At 38.1% G+C, this 13,018-nt stretch overlaps 1 long non-coding RNA gene across 1 annotated transcript in view; it reads right to left on the bottom strand.

Annotated features, from left to right (window-relative positions):
* Window positions 1–224: 224 nt before the first annotated feature.
* LOC308701507 overlaps window positions 225–13,018 on the bottom strand; it is a 34,156-nt gene continuing 21,362 nt past the window's right edge. The window contains exons 2-3 of the long non-coding RNA XR_014031459.1: window positions 5,830–6,056; window positions 225–1,535 (exon numbers count right to left, since the gene is read on the bottom strand). This is a non-coding gene — a long non-coding RNA (uncharacterized lncRNA). The remainder of the gene's footprint in view (window positions 1,536–5,829; window positions 6,057–13,018) is intronic.

Here is a 13,018-nt window from a genome sequence, read left to right as displayed (position 1 = left end):
ATGGCTCATCACTATTATCAGAGCAGCTGAAAAGCCTCTTTATTTCATGTCAATAGATCTTGTTTTCTCCTCATTCATTATGCTGATGTCTTCAGATCTGTAAATTGCCACATTAAGCTCATTTTATTGTCAACAGATTTGAGCAAACGACACGATCAGCTATTGTGACATCTACAAGATATAGGTAAGTTTTATAATGGCTTTTATTTCAATAATCTGTGATGAACCATGTTTCATATGCAACACAATAAACAAACAAGTTGAGTTAACTGTATTGGTGCGCCATTTGTTTCTTGCAAATCTGTAAATATATTTTTATGTTTTAATCTTTTTTTATTCTTAATTTTTTTACAATGTGACCATAAATACTTAAAGTGGGTGGACTTTTTTTTTTTTACTCAGTTATGCTGGGTACACACCAAAAGATAATCGGGCTGATTTTGGGCCGATTTCCCCCCTTCCGACAATCCTAGCTATGTCCCGATTATCTTGATGGTTCAACAGATTATCTTATCAGATTTTCCCTTGGTGTGAGGTGTGTTAAGAGTGTCCTAACCTGCTCGGAAGAACGTCGGAGCCGCCCCGATCGCGAATCGTAAATATTAAACATGTTTAATATTTACGATCAGAAATCCTGATGTGTGGGGGAACCCCGAGGACAAACGCGCGAACGTTCTGGAGATTATCACGTGAAGCGAAACAATATCCAATCAGAAAGTGAGATGATGGAAGACGGTCATTCTCACACACACACACACACGCACACACGCAGGAAGCTGAGTGTTCCTGCGAGGGATTAAATAGGCTAACTTTTTCTAAAGAGAAAATAAATACAATAAAGAATAAATTAAGACAATAAAGAATGAATATATTTCTGTATAAAAGGTTATATATAATGGTGGGTACAATGTTTTTTTTTTTTTTTTTTTTTTTTTTTTGTGAATTTTCTGTGAAAATCATTCATCAAACACTATCATCATAATTTCTTCCTGCATATCATCCGACATGCTTATTCTGAAGTCTCGCGAGCTTTTGTGAGATTTCCTGTGTTCACAGTCGAGACTGGTTGAAAATCTGTTTGTGTGTGGTGTGCTGTCTTTGTCACATCATGGCACACCACACACTATAGGAGCAAAATGCTTAAATCTAGGATTTTTTGTCCTCATGTTTGTGGTCTATCACATTTTGAAAATCTTATAAGATGTAAAAAATCTTTTGGTGTGTACCCAGCATAAGTGATTTCTTCTTGATTTTGTCAGATCTGCCCCTCCTCCTTCAGTGAAGCTCCTCCTCCTTCAGGTAAGCTCCTCCTCCTTCAGTGAAGCTCCTCCTCCTTCAGGTAAGCTCCTCGTCCTTCAGTGAAGCTCCTCCTCCTGCAGTGAAGCCCCTCCTCCTTCAGTGAAGCTCCTCCTACATCAATTAAACTCCTCCTCCTTCGGTGAAGCTCCTCCCACTGCGATTCACCAATAAATGCTGGAATATTCCCATCAGCTACAAGTGAAGACGAGCATCAAACCATCAGGAAGAGCTGAAATCTGCAAAGACAGAGTTTATTGAAGGACAGTGAGAACATGAGAGATCCAGAACACTGCAGAATGAAACACACTGAAGAACAAAGAGGTTGGTGTTTATTCCTGATTCTTCATTAGTGAGGCTGAAGAACATTAAGGTTATGAAGCAGTTCATCAGATTTAGCTCTGTTATAGTAGGACAAATCTAGTTGTGAATTATAATGAAAGCAGCAAATAATATGAACCGGGTGCAATGTTTGTTATCTGTAAGTCAATATTAGTATTATCTGAGTATTTATTTCTGTTTATTTTACATCTGGTTCACAATTACTGCAACCAAATTATGGATATGTCTTAATACAGTTTTTGCGCATTCCAAAATATTGTTATTATCTTGCTAAAACTCCAACATTTAAAAACAATGATCAAATAAATAGACTTTGCTACACGTGGTTTAGTTTGTGTAAAAACAGGGAGTGTTAAAATTATAGCATTATTGCGTATTTTTAAAATGGTAATATTTTAGGTAGTTGCATAGTTTATCAAATATTTAATAGTTCTCACTACAAAAATGTGATTTACTCAGAGCCCCTAAAGGGACATGGTGATGGAAAAACTATATTTCATTGTTTTTGCGTTCTTTAGGGTTGCAAATGAACAAAGACGTTTGCTTTCCTGCTCCAACCCCCTCTTTCTTACCACAAGGGCCATTAGTGACCCGTGACTAGGAACAATCTAGTTGTGAATTATATGGTGGCTACAGCGCTTCCCATAATGTTTACGCATTTGTGTCTGTTTGAACTCACTCGACCACATGAGCGTCTACACTACCAAAGCAATCCGGTTCAATGTGTTTTCGACTACCTCTGGAAGTGGTCAAAAGTGGACAAGCTCAAATTGTTTTAGACCCTGTTTACACCTGTGTTTAGCACGTCCACTTGTGATCTAGTTTTTTTTCACTACATAATTGTTATTTTATTGATTTACTGAGCACTTTTTAACTTTAGTTTCAGGCCCAATGGATGAGAATGAAGAAGTGAATGAAGTGGAGAAACATCAAAGAAGATCTCAGAAATCTTTCACTTGCACTCAGTGTGGAAAGAGTTTCACACGCAAACCATATCTCAAGGTTCACATGAAGATCCACACTGGAGAGAAACCGTTCACATGTGATCAGTGTGGGAAGAGTTTTACACAACAAGGACACCTTCAGGAACACATGATCATCCACACTGGAGAGAAACTGCATGAATGTGATCAATGTGGTGTTGAAAACTTTTTCTTTCTTCAAAGCAGAGACCAGTGAGACAGTTGGGGATCACATTCAAACAAAGTTATTCTTTATTGAGGACTTTGCGTTGATGCGGCTGCAGTTCTTCCCAAATCAGTCTAATCTCACATAACTTTACATGGTGTCTTATAGGCATTTCAGTGGGCTGTCCTTTAATGGTGCTGACCATACACACGGCCTTAGATAGGGATGACAATAGAGGCAATTACCCCCAACTGAGATAATGATACCCCCCAAATGTTATAAACACAAATGGTCCCGAGAACTAAGACTATGTAACAGTCACACACAGTTCAGCTCTTAGTTGGAAGATCAAAGACAAACAAAACCTCTGACTATTACAATGTTTAGACAGCTGACTTAAATCTGACTTCTGATCAGTAAATTGATGCCATCATGTTCTCCTTGAATGCCCAATACAGTGTAATTCACCTTAGTTTTTCATGTGATGTTATGTAAGGAAGTAAGATCAGCAGATCTTAAACATATTCTTAAATTTGGATCCTTCAGTGGCAAAACATTTTTGAGGGCTTCAGTCCTGAAGAACCACATGACAGTTCATTCACAGGAGAAACCACATTCATGTTCTTTGTGTGGAAAGAGTTTTTCGCGTCCGCAGGATTTAAAAGGACATCAGAAAATACACACTGGTGTAAGAAATCACATGTGCTTTGAGTGTGAGAAGACTTTTATTACAGCTGCAGATTTGAAACGGCACCAGAGAATTCACACTGGAGAGAAACCTTACAAGTGTTCACACTGCAACAAGAGATTCAGTGACTCAGGAACCCTGAAAAAACACGAGAGGATCCACACTGGAGAGAAACCTTACATGTGATCAGTGTGGGAAGAGTTTTACACAACAGGGACACCATATGTCTCACATGATCATCCACACTGGAGAGAAACCGCATCACTGCACTGCATGTGGGAAGAGCTTCACTCATTCATCTGCTCTACACAGACATATAAAAACTCACATTAAGTAGTTCATCTTCAGTTATAGTATTAACTCTACTTTAGTGCTGCAAGGATATTGCACAGCTCCAAGATCTTCTCGTCTGAGCTCTGCGGTCTGTCGCCGCTCATCAACATCAGAATATTGAGATGACCAATCAAATTAAAGTAGACAGGCTTTATGTTCACAGAAGCTGCTGAGCGCATGATCTAGCCTTCAGTTAACGGTCATGAAGTGTGAGATCAAATATAGCTAAACTAAACATTTCATATTTGACAGCTGTTTTAGGATAGAAATGTTAAACAACCGACAAAAATAATCAGGAAAACTGATGTATATAAATATCAGTTCAGCCTATGTTTATGACCCCGAACCCCCTGAACTACCTCATATCTGGGTCACCGGCGATTCTAGAACTCTACAGCCCTGGCCACAACCATCGACAGTATAAAAGAAACATTGTCAACATTTGTCACATTAAATAGTTTATATTTAACTGTGAGATTCACATCAACATCAATGTCATTTTGAGTAAGCATGCATTTCTTGGATGTCTGATCTGTTTTGTGTATGGTTGGATAAGTTACAGAAATCTCTAAATAAATTGATAAGATTTTGGGTTTGAGTAGTTTTTCACATGTTGATGATCCCATTTTAGGGATTCATTGATTTCCCATTGATTTATTTTATTTCTTTCCCCAGCCAAAAAATAAAATATAATTTCTTACTGATCCCAAACTTTTGAACAGTAGTGATTAATATTACAAAAGATTTAAAAAAAATAAAAAACAAAAAAAATAAAATTTGAGCATCAAATAATCATATTAGAATGATTTCTGAAGGATCATGTGACACTGAAGACTGGAGTAATGATGCTATAATTCAGCTTTGGTCTCAGGAACAAATTATACTTTACTATATATTCACATATAATTTTTTTTTTTTTTTTAATTGTAATAACATTTCACAACATTACTGTTTTTTTAAATGCAGCCTTGGCGAGCAGGAGAGGCTTTTAAAAACATGCCTGATAAAAGTTGAACAAGGCCACTGGGAATGGCATCAAATACTACAGCAAACTCTTTAGTAGTTACAGGGATCTTATAATGATTAAGGAATTCACAGTAAAGAGATGTTCATTGTTCTTAAATAACTGACCAAAATTATACCGTTATTGTACCAGTTTCTGTAAAATAAAGATTTATTTTTTTAACGTAATATATTGTTTGGTTCCAAATTACAGAGTTGAGTGGAGAAAAGTTATGCTTAAAAATGAGTTTTTGATAATCTATCATTTATTTCGTCTCGCGGTGATGACGTCACCACTTTCGCGGTCGCGCGTCTCCTGAGTCTTTTGAGGTAAGTAAACAGTTCACACGTTAAATCTCGTAACTGCACAATAAAGTTTACTCAACATTTTACGGGGTCTTTTCAGAAAGGTTTTCATCGTGTGTCTGTTTCTTTTCCCATACAAAACGGTAAGATGTTAGCGAACTACTTTGTTGTTATGAAGTTATTAGGGAATCGGATTCATATGGACAAATTACAAGGGTTGATAATGTTATCAGCGGCTGTCTTTATATTTACATTTATATTACTGTTGTAATATTTTACAGTATCATTATTTTATTATCTATATTCTTGTTGAATGAGTATTGATAGTCTGTGGCTCATCACTATTATCAGAGCAGCTGAAAAGCCTCTTTATTTCATGTCAATAGATCCTGTTTTCTCCTCATTCATTATGCTGATGTCTTCAGATCTGTAAATTGACACATTAAGCTCATTTTATTGTCAACAGATTTGAGCAAACGATACGATCAGCTATTGTGACATCTGCAAGATATAGGTAAGTTTCATAATGGCTTTTATTTCAATAATCTGTGTTGAACCATGTTTCATATGCAACACAATAAACAAAAAAAAAGTTGAGTTAACTGTATTGGTGCGCCATTTGTTTCTTGCAAACCTGTAAATATATTTTTTATGTTTTAATCTTTTTTTTTTATTCTTAATTTTTTATAATGTGACCATAAATACTTGTGGGTGGGTGGACTATTTTTTTTTACTCAGTAAGTGATTTCTTCTTGATTTTGTCATATCTGCTCCTCCTCTTCCAGTGAAACTCCTCCTCCTTCAGTGAAGCTCCTCCTCCTTCAGTGAAGCTCCTCCTCCTTCAGTGAAGCTCCTCCTCCTTCAATGAAGCTCCTCCCACTGCGATTCACCAATAAATGCTGGAATATTCCCATCAGCTACAAGTGAAGACGAGCATCAAACCATCAGGAAGAGCTGAAATCTGCAAAGACTGAGTTTATTGAAGGACAGTGAGAACATGAGAGATCCAGAACACTGCAGAATGAAACACACTGAAGAACAAAGAGGTTGGTGTTTATTCCTGATTCTTCATTAGTGAGGCTGAAGAACATTAAGGTTATAAAGCAGTTCATCAGATTTAGCTCTGTTATAGTAGGAAAAATAGTTGAATTATAATTAAAGCAGCAAATAATATGAACCGGGTGCAATTATTTATTTATTTTAACTAGGATGTTTGTTATCTGTAAGTCAATATTACCATATTTTCCGCACTATAAGGCGCACTTAAAAGCCTTAATTTTTTTTCAAAAAACGACAGTGCGCCTTATAATCCGGAGCGCCTTATATATGGATCTGTCTGTAAAACAACTTCTGACTTACGCCGGTTTCACACTGCACGCATTAGCAGAGCGTAAGCAGCGCAGGAGCAGTGCATATGGTGAGCAGGAGCAGGACAGGAGCGTTTTGCTTTCACACTAGCAGCGTTTGTCACGCGCGGCTGAACCGCGACGTGTGTATAGACAGAGTACTCTATAATCAGGGTAAGTTGGCATTGCTTTATTTCGTTTTCAAATACATTTAAGAGAAAAGACTTGTCAAGAAGCTTATTTTATTAATCATTTCATTTATATATCTTTTGATTCGTCTTTGTTTTTATTGTTCTGGCAACAAGTTTGTTTTTGGACATTTGTTTTCTTTTTAAATTGCTGTTGGTTATTTGTTTGACTGTTTAAAACACAATAGATATCATCAATGCACTTTTTGGGGTAAAACTGCGGTGTATTTTGGCCATGATCAATGCGTGTCACTTTAATTCAGCGTAAGCGGCGCGTTAAAAATAGACTGGGCGCCGAAACTATCGCGGCACTGCTGTTCCTGCTCTGTTCTGCATGCGGTGTGAATGCACTCATTGAATAACATGGACGCCGAAAAAAAATATGCGCTGCTCACGCGCCGCTGACGCTTGCAGTGTGAAACCGGCGTTAAACCTTGTACTTTCGCCTGGCACCGGAGCGCGAGCCTCCGCTGACTGCGCGCGCACCTCCCCAAACAGACGAGGCATTTATACTTGACGCAACTGTTTTGTTTTAGACTGAACACCAGACCATACAACTGATTTAGACGCGCAAACTGGGTGCCGGTGTGATGAGATGTACTAATATCCGTCTGCTCGGGCAGATTCGGCTCAAAGTCGTGCATCTTCGGATGCGGAGGCGCGCACGCTGTTACAATGACGTCATTTTTGCCGCGCGCCTCCACATCCGAAGATGCACGACTTTGAGCCGAATCTGCCCGAGCAGACGGATATTAGTTTTTTATTACCTTCGCTCATGCGGACGCGTCAAGTATAAACAAGGTTTTACAGCTCAGCCACTTGTTTTTTCATAATTTTTTGCAAGTGGTAGATCTTGGTTTACATTTGGACTTTGGATGTGATCTTATAGGCTTGAAAAGGTTGGTGACCACTGCATAACGCAAACCCAGTCAAACGTTTGACTGCAGTATCTTCTATTCTATATGCGCCTTATAATCCGGTGCGTCCTATATATGAAAACAGTTCAAAAATAGGCCATTCATTGAAGGTGCGCCTTATAATCCGGTGCGTCCTATATATGAAAACAGTTCAAAAATAGGCCATTCATTGAAGGTGCGCCTTATAATCCGGTGCGCCTTATACAGGGTAGCCGCGGGGTCTTAAAAGTCTTAAAAAGGTCTTAAATGTCATGTTCCTAAATTAAGGCTTTAAAAAGTCTTAAATTCCGTTGTCCAAGTCTTAATTTTTTTAATGAAGGTCTTAAATTTCATTATACTAGCCTATTTATTCAAAAAATTCAACAGGGTTTAGTGTAACGTCAGAGAACGTCTCAAACAATAGTTTGGGTTTTCGCGCCGGCGGCAATGGAACAACATTCTAATCAATCAGTCGAGAGGAGAGACATCATGGGGAAGTGTCGTTCGGTTCGGTGTACGCATTTTCAAACCGAACGGTTCGTTGGACCATTTTTCCTGCCGACCAAAATTTCATTATTTCAAATGTAGGCGCGTTGCGCGTGGCAAGCGCGCTCATAATGTAAGAGACGCCGGCGCGACCACAACATTGTCCAATATCAAATGTGCAAACGTAATGTAAGCGGAACGAAACTGGGCTACTCGTTATTGTGTGATTGAAGGACTGCTTATCAGTTTGGACCAGTGCAGCGCGAGCGATCTTGATCAAGCGACACTGTTACACAGCAGCGGTAATAAGAGATCCAGTAAATAAATCATTTAAATTCGCCACAGAAGTAATAACATCGCTGTGAGATCTAGTGAGAAACATTCACATTTCTCCGTTATTAACGGATCAAACAGCGCGTGGAAGCCAGGAAGAAATATTGTGCCATAAATGAGCGTCCACAGATCAGCAACATTCACCATGGATTTACTGTAGTAACACTAACTGCAACCATGGAAGTTTGGCAGGAATAGTAGGCTATAATGCCTTCAAGTAACATTACGTCGGTTTTATTTTGACATTATGAATACAATTGCTGCCCTCAAATTTTAATCTGAACTAAAAATAGACCTTTGTTTATAAATACTACAATATTAGGTTACATTTCATTTTTTTCCAAGGTGCTGTTTTGTTTATGCTCCTAAGAAGAGTCTATTATAGCTCCATCATTGGTCAAAGTGTGTTAGTTTTAATAAAAAAAAAAAAAAATTATCTGGCATTTATTTATTTTGGCCGTATCGAAAACGTACCAAACCGTGACACAAGTGTATCGTATTGAACCGAACCGTGAATTTTGTGAACCGTTACACCCCTACTATCTCTCTTACCTGTCTACCCCTCTGAAGCAATGGTTGAAGCAATTTGAATGCTGAGAAACTTTACTAAGACGATTTGTAAAGTTAGTTTATCTGTTTATTGTTATGAATGTTTGATATTTACCAAAACATCACTTTGCAGTGTGTTGTTGAATGAGTTTTTTTTAATAATAAATGTATTTTTAATTAAAACATTTGTTAGTAATAGTCATTATTGGGATTTGATCTGGTGTTTTACGACTGCATAATGGGTGCGATGTAGGTCTTAATTTTCATTAAAGTGGTCTTAAAAAGGTCTTAAAAAAGTCTTAAATTTGGGGTGATCAAACCTGGGGAAACCCTGTTATAGTGCGGAAAATACATTAGTATTATCTGAGCATTTCTTTCTGTTTATTTTACATCTGGTTCACAATTACTGCAACCATGTTTCCAAAATTATGGATATGTCTTAATACAGTTTTTGCACATTCCAAAATATTATTATCTTGCTAAAACACCAACATTTAAAAACAATGATCAAATAAATAGACTTTGCTACACATGGTTTAGTTTGTGTAAAAACAGGGAATGTTAAAATTATAGCATTATTGCGTATTTTTTAAATGTTAATATTTTAGGTAGTTGCATAGTTTATCAAATATTTAATAGTTCTCACTACAAAAATGTGATTTATTCAGAGCCCCTAAAGGGACATGGTGATGGAAAAACTATATTTAATTGTTTTTGCGTTCTTTAGGGTTGCAAATGAACAAAGACGTTTGCTTTCCTGCTCCAACCCCCTCTTTCTTACCACAAGGGCCATTAGTGACCCGTAAAGAAGTGCTGATAGTGATAAAGGTCTGTCGGCCAAGATGTGTGTGTACATCTGAGGTTTGCTAAATGTCACACCTTCAGTACGATGTGGGAAAGCTGTAATCTGCTGATTGGTCAGGTTAAATGTCTCACATTTGGTTTCAATCACATGTTCAAAAGGATTAAAGAAGATTGTGAGGCTTTGTCTACAGCAGGGGCTCGTTCTTCGTACGTTGTTTAAAACATCCGAGATCAAATGACACATCCAAGATGATATCATCGTGCTAATCATGATCTGGCTAATTCGGTTCTTCGAACACAATTGCCGGATATGATTAGTATCGCTGGATTTTTGTCTACAGCTGGTGTTAAGATGCGTTTTGGTCAATTGGATCACAAGTATACAAGGGCCCATTCCCGTTTACACCTGGTGTTTCAAATCCATCTCTTTTATCCACTTTCGACCACTTTTGTTCTGTTTCTTTGAGGGGACGGTATATGGGCAGGTAAATGTACGAGCTTTCAATATAATGGGTGAAATAAGCTCATGCAATTTGCATATGAGCATGACCAGAGACGGACAGAAAAATAGACGAAGAGTTTTGTTTCTGCTCTTAAAGCTGCAAGTCCACGTCAAACACAGAGTTTTCCTTCTTCAAACCAAACTTGGGTCTTCAGCCAACAAAGTTTAAATGCCGTCTGGCTACAGCGCTTCCCATAATGTTTACGCATTTGTGTCTGTTTGAACACACTCGACCACATGAGCGTCTACACTACCAAAGCAATCCGGATGAATGTGTTTTCACTACCTCTGGAAGTGGTCAAAAGTGGACAAGCTCAAATTGTTTTAGACCCTGTTTACACCTGTGTTTAGCACGTCCACTAGTGATCGTTTTTTTTCACTACATAATTGTTATTTTATTGATTTACTGACCACTTTTTTAACTTTAATTTCAGGCCCGATGGATGAAACTGAAGAAGTGAATGAAGTGGAGAAACATCAGAGAAGATCTCAGAAATCTTTCACTTGCACTCAGTGTGGAAAGAGTTTCACATTCAAACCATATCTCAAGGTTCACATGAGGATCCACACTGGAGAGAAACCGTTCACATGTGATCAGTGTGGAAAGAGTTTTGCACGACAAGGACACCTTCAGGAACACATGAGGATCCACACTGGAGAGAAACTGCATGAATGTGATCAATGTGGGAAAACATTTTTGTCGGCTTCAGTCCTGAAGAGCCACATGACAGTTCATTCACAGGAGAAACCACATTCATGTTCTTTGTGTGGAAAGAGTTTTTCACGTCTGCAGGATTTACAAGTTCATCAGAAAATACACACTGGTGTAAGAAATCATGTGTGCTTTGAGTGTGAGAAGACTTTTGTTAGAGTTGAAGATTTGAAACGGCACCAGAGAATTCACACTGGAGAGAAACCTTACAAGTGTTCACACTGCGACAAGAGATTCAATCAATCAGGATCCCTGAAAAAACACGAGAGGATCCACACTGGAGAGAAACCTTACAAGTGTTCACACTGCGACAAGAGATTCAGTCGGTCAGGAAACCTGAAACAACACGAGAGGATCCACACTGGAGAGAAACCGTATCACTGCACTGCATGTGGGAAGAGCTTCACTCATTCATCTAATCTACACAGTCATACAAAAACTCACATTGAGTAGCTTATCTTCAGTTCCAGCACTTTCAAGTGTGATGCCACCTCTCTTTCCTATCAGTTTGTCTTAACCAGCCTCAACCACGGCTGTAGCCAGTTATGAAGTTAGAAATGGATGGGTTTCTCTCTGAATAAACGATTATTAATAATGGAGTTCCCCAGGGAAGTGTCTTAGGCCCCCTTTTATTCCTCCTATACATAAATGATATGCAAGCAGTTTGTGACTGTAATTTGTTCTCTGCTTTACTGGTTTCAGACGAGGATGTCAGTAAAATACAAGTGATATGAGGAGTTTTATAAAGTAAGAGCCTGGCTTTCTGAAAATAAACTCTTATTGCATTTAGGTAAGAAACGGGATCATGTTATGTGAGTCTAAAAGTAAACTGAACAAGGTTCCTAACCTGTGTGTCAAGGTAGGGGATTGTGTAATATCAAACAGAAATAGTGTTAATTATCTTGGCTTTGTCTTTGACAGTGATTTAAGTGGTGCAAGTATGGCTATGAAAACTTTAGGTAAGGCTAATGCTAGAACAAAACTTCATGCTAGATATGTTAGTTTTCTGGGTAAACAAAATGTAAAACTACTTGCATCATGTTTAGTGCAATGTCATTTTGAGCAAGCATGCATTTCTTGGATGTCTGATCTGTTTTGTGTATGGTTGGATAAGTTACAGAAATCTCTAAATAAATTGATACGATTTTGGGTTTGAGTAGTTTTTCACATGTTGATGATCCCATTTTAGGGATTCATTGATTTCCCAAAAATAAATACAATTTCTTACTGATCCCAAACTTTTGAACGGTAGTGATTAATATTACAAAAGATTTATATTTCTGTTATTTGTAACTTTCTATTAAAGGTGTCATGACCCACATTTAGCATTTTTCCACGAGAATCAATGTATGTTATGATTGCCTAACGATTATACACTGGCCGGGAAGCCGATATTTAAAAGTGAAGCGTTTGTTTACCTCAGGGTTTGTAAAATATCCCACGTGCACGCGCACTCAAATACGAGATTTTGATTTCTACCCTGGATTGACGTCACGACGGTGGAGGATATGCCATATATGGACAGCGCAGCAGGAAGCTCTCCCCCTCATTTTCATTCGGCAAAGAAAGATGGAGACTACTTCAGAAACCCCAGCACAACAGGAATTACCAGACAGTGACATTAGTGTACGCTGAAATAAAGTCTTTCCCTTCAGAAAAACTGACTTTCTTGTCCTGTCAGCCGTTATCCTGTGCTCGGAGCGCACACTCAATACACGCGTAAATGCGGAGGCGCCCGCGCTGTGTATGGCCTGACTGATCAAGGGCAAAAGAAACTACGAGCATGCAACGCCGTTACGTTGAAAATTACACGAAATAAAAGTCAAGCATGTATGATTTTCATTATATTCAACAGGAGCAGTTTCCATGTTTCATTAACAGAACTTGTTAGTATTGTGTATTCACCATGGTAACTGTTGTTTCCATGTTAACCCCCAAATGCCTAATAATAAGCCCAAATAAGTGCACCTATTCATCAAAAAGAAAAGTGTAACAAGTGTACAAAAAAGTGTACAAAAAAGTAGGTAACAATGCTTGTATGCAAACGAATGACTAGATGATTTTGATATATCTGTCAAATTACAAACACTGCTAGGAGTAGACAAGA

The sequence above is a fragment of the Scardinius erythrophthalmus genome (assembly GCF_964197995.2).
Source record: "Scardinius erythrophthalmus genome assembly, chromosome: 14".
Taxonomy (NCBI): Eukaryota; Metazoa; Chordata; class Actinopteri; order Cypriniformes; family Leuciscidae; genus Scardinius; species Scardinius erythrophthalmus.
The sequence above is the reverse complement of the archived record's forward strand: the minus strand, read 5'-3'. Positions and strand labels throughout refer to the sequence as shown.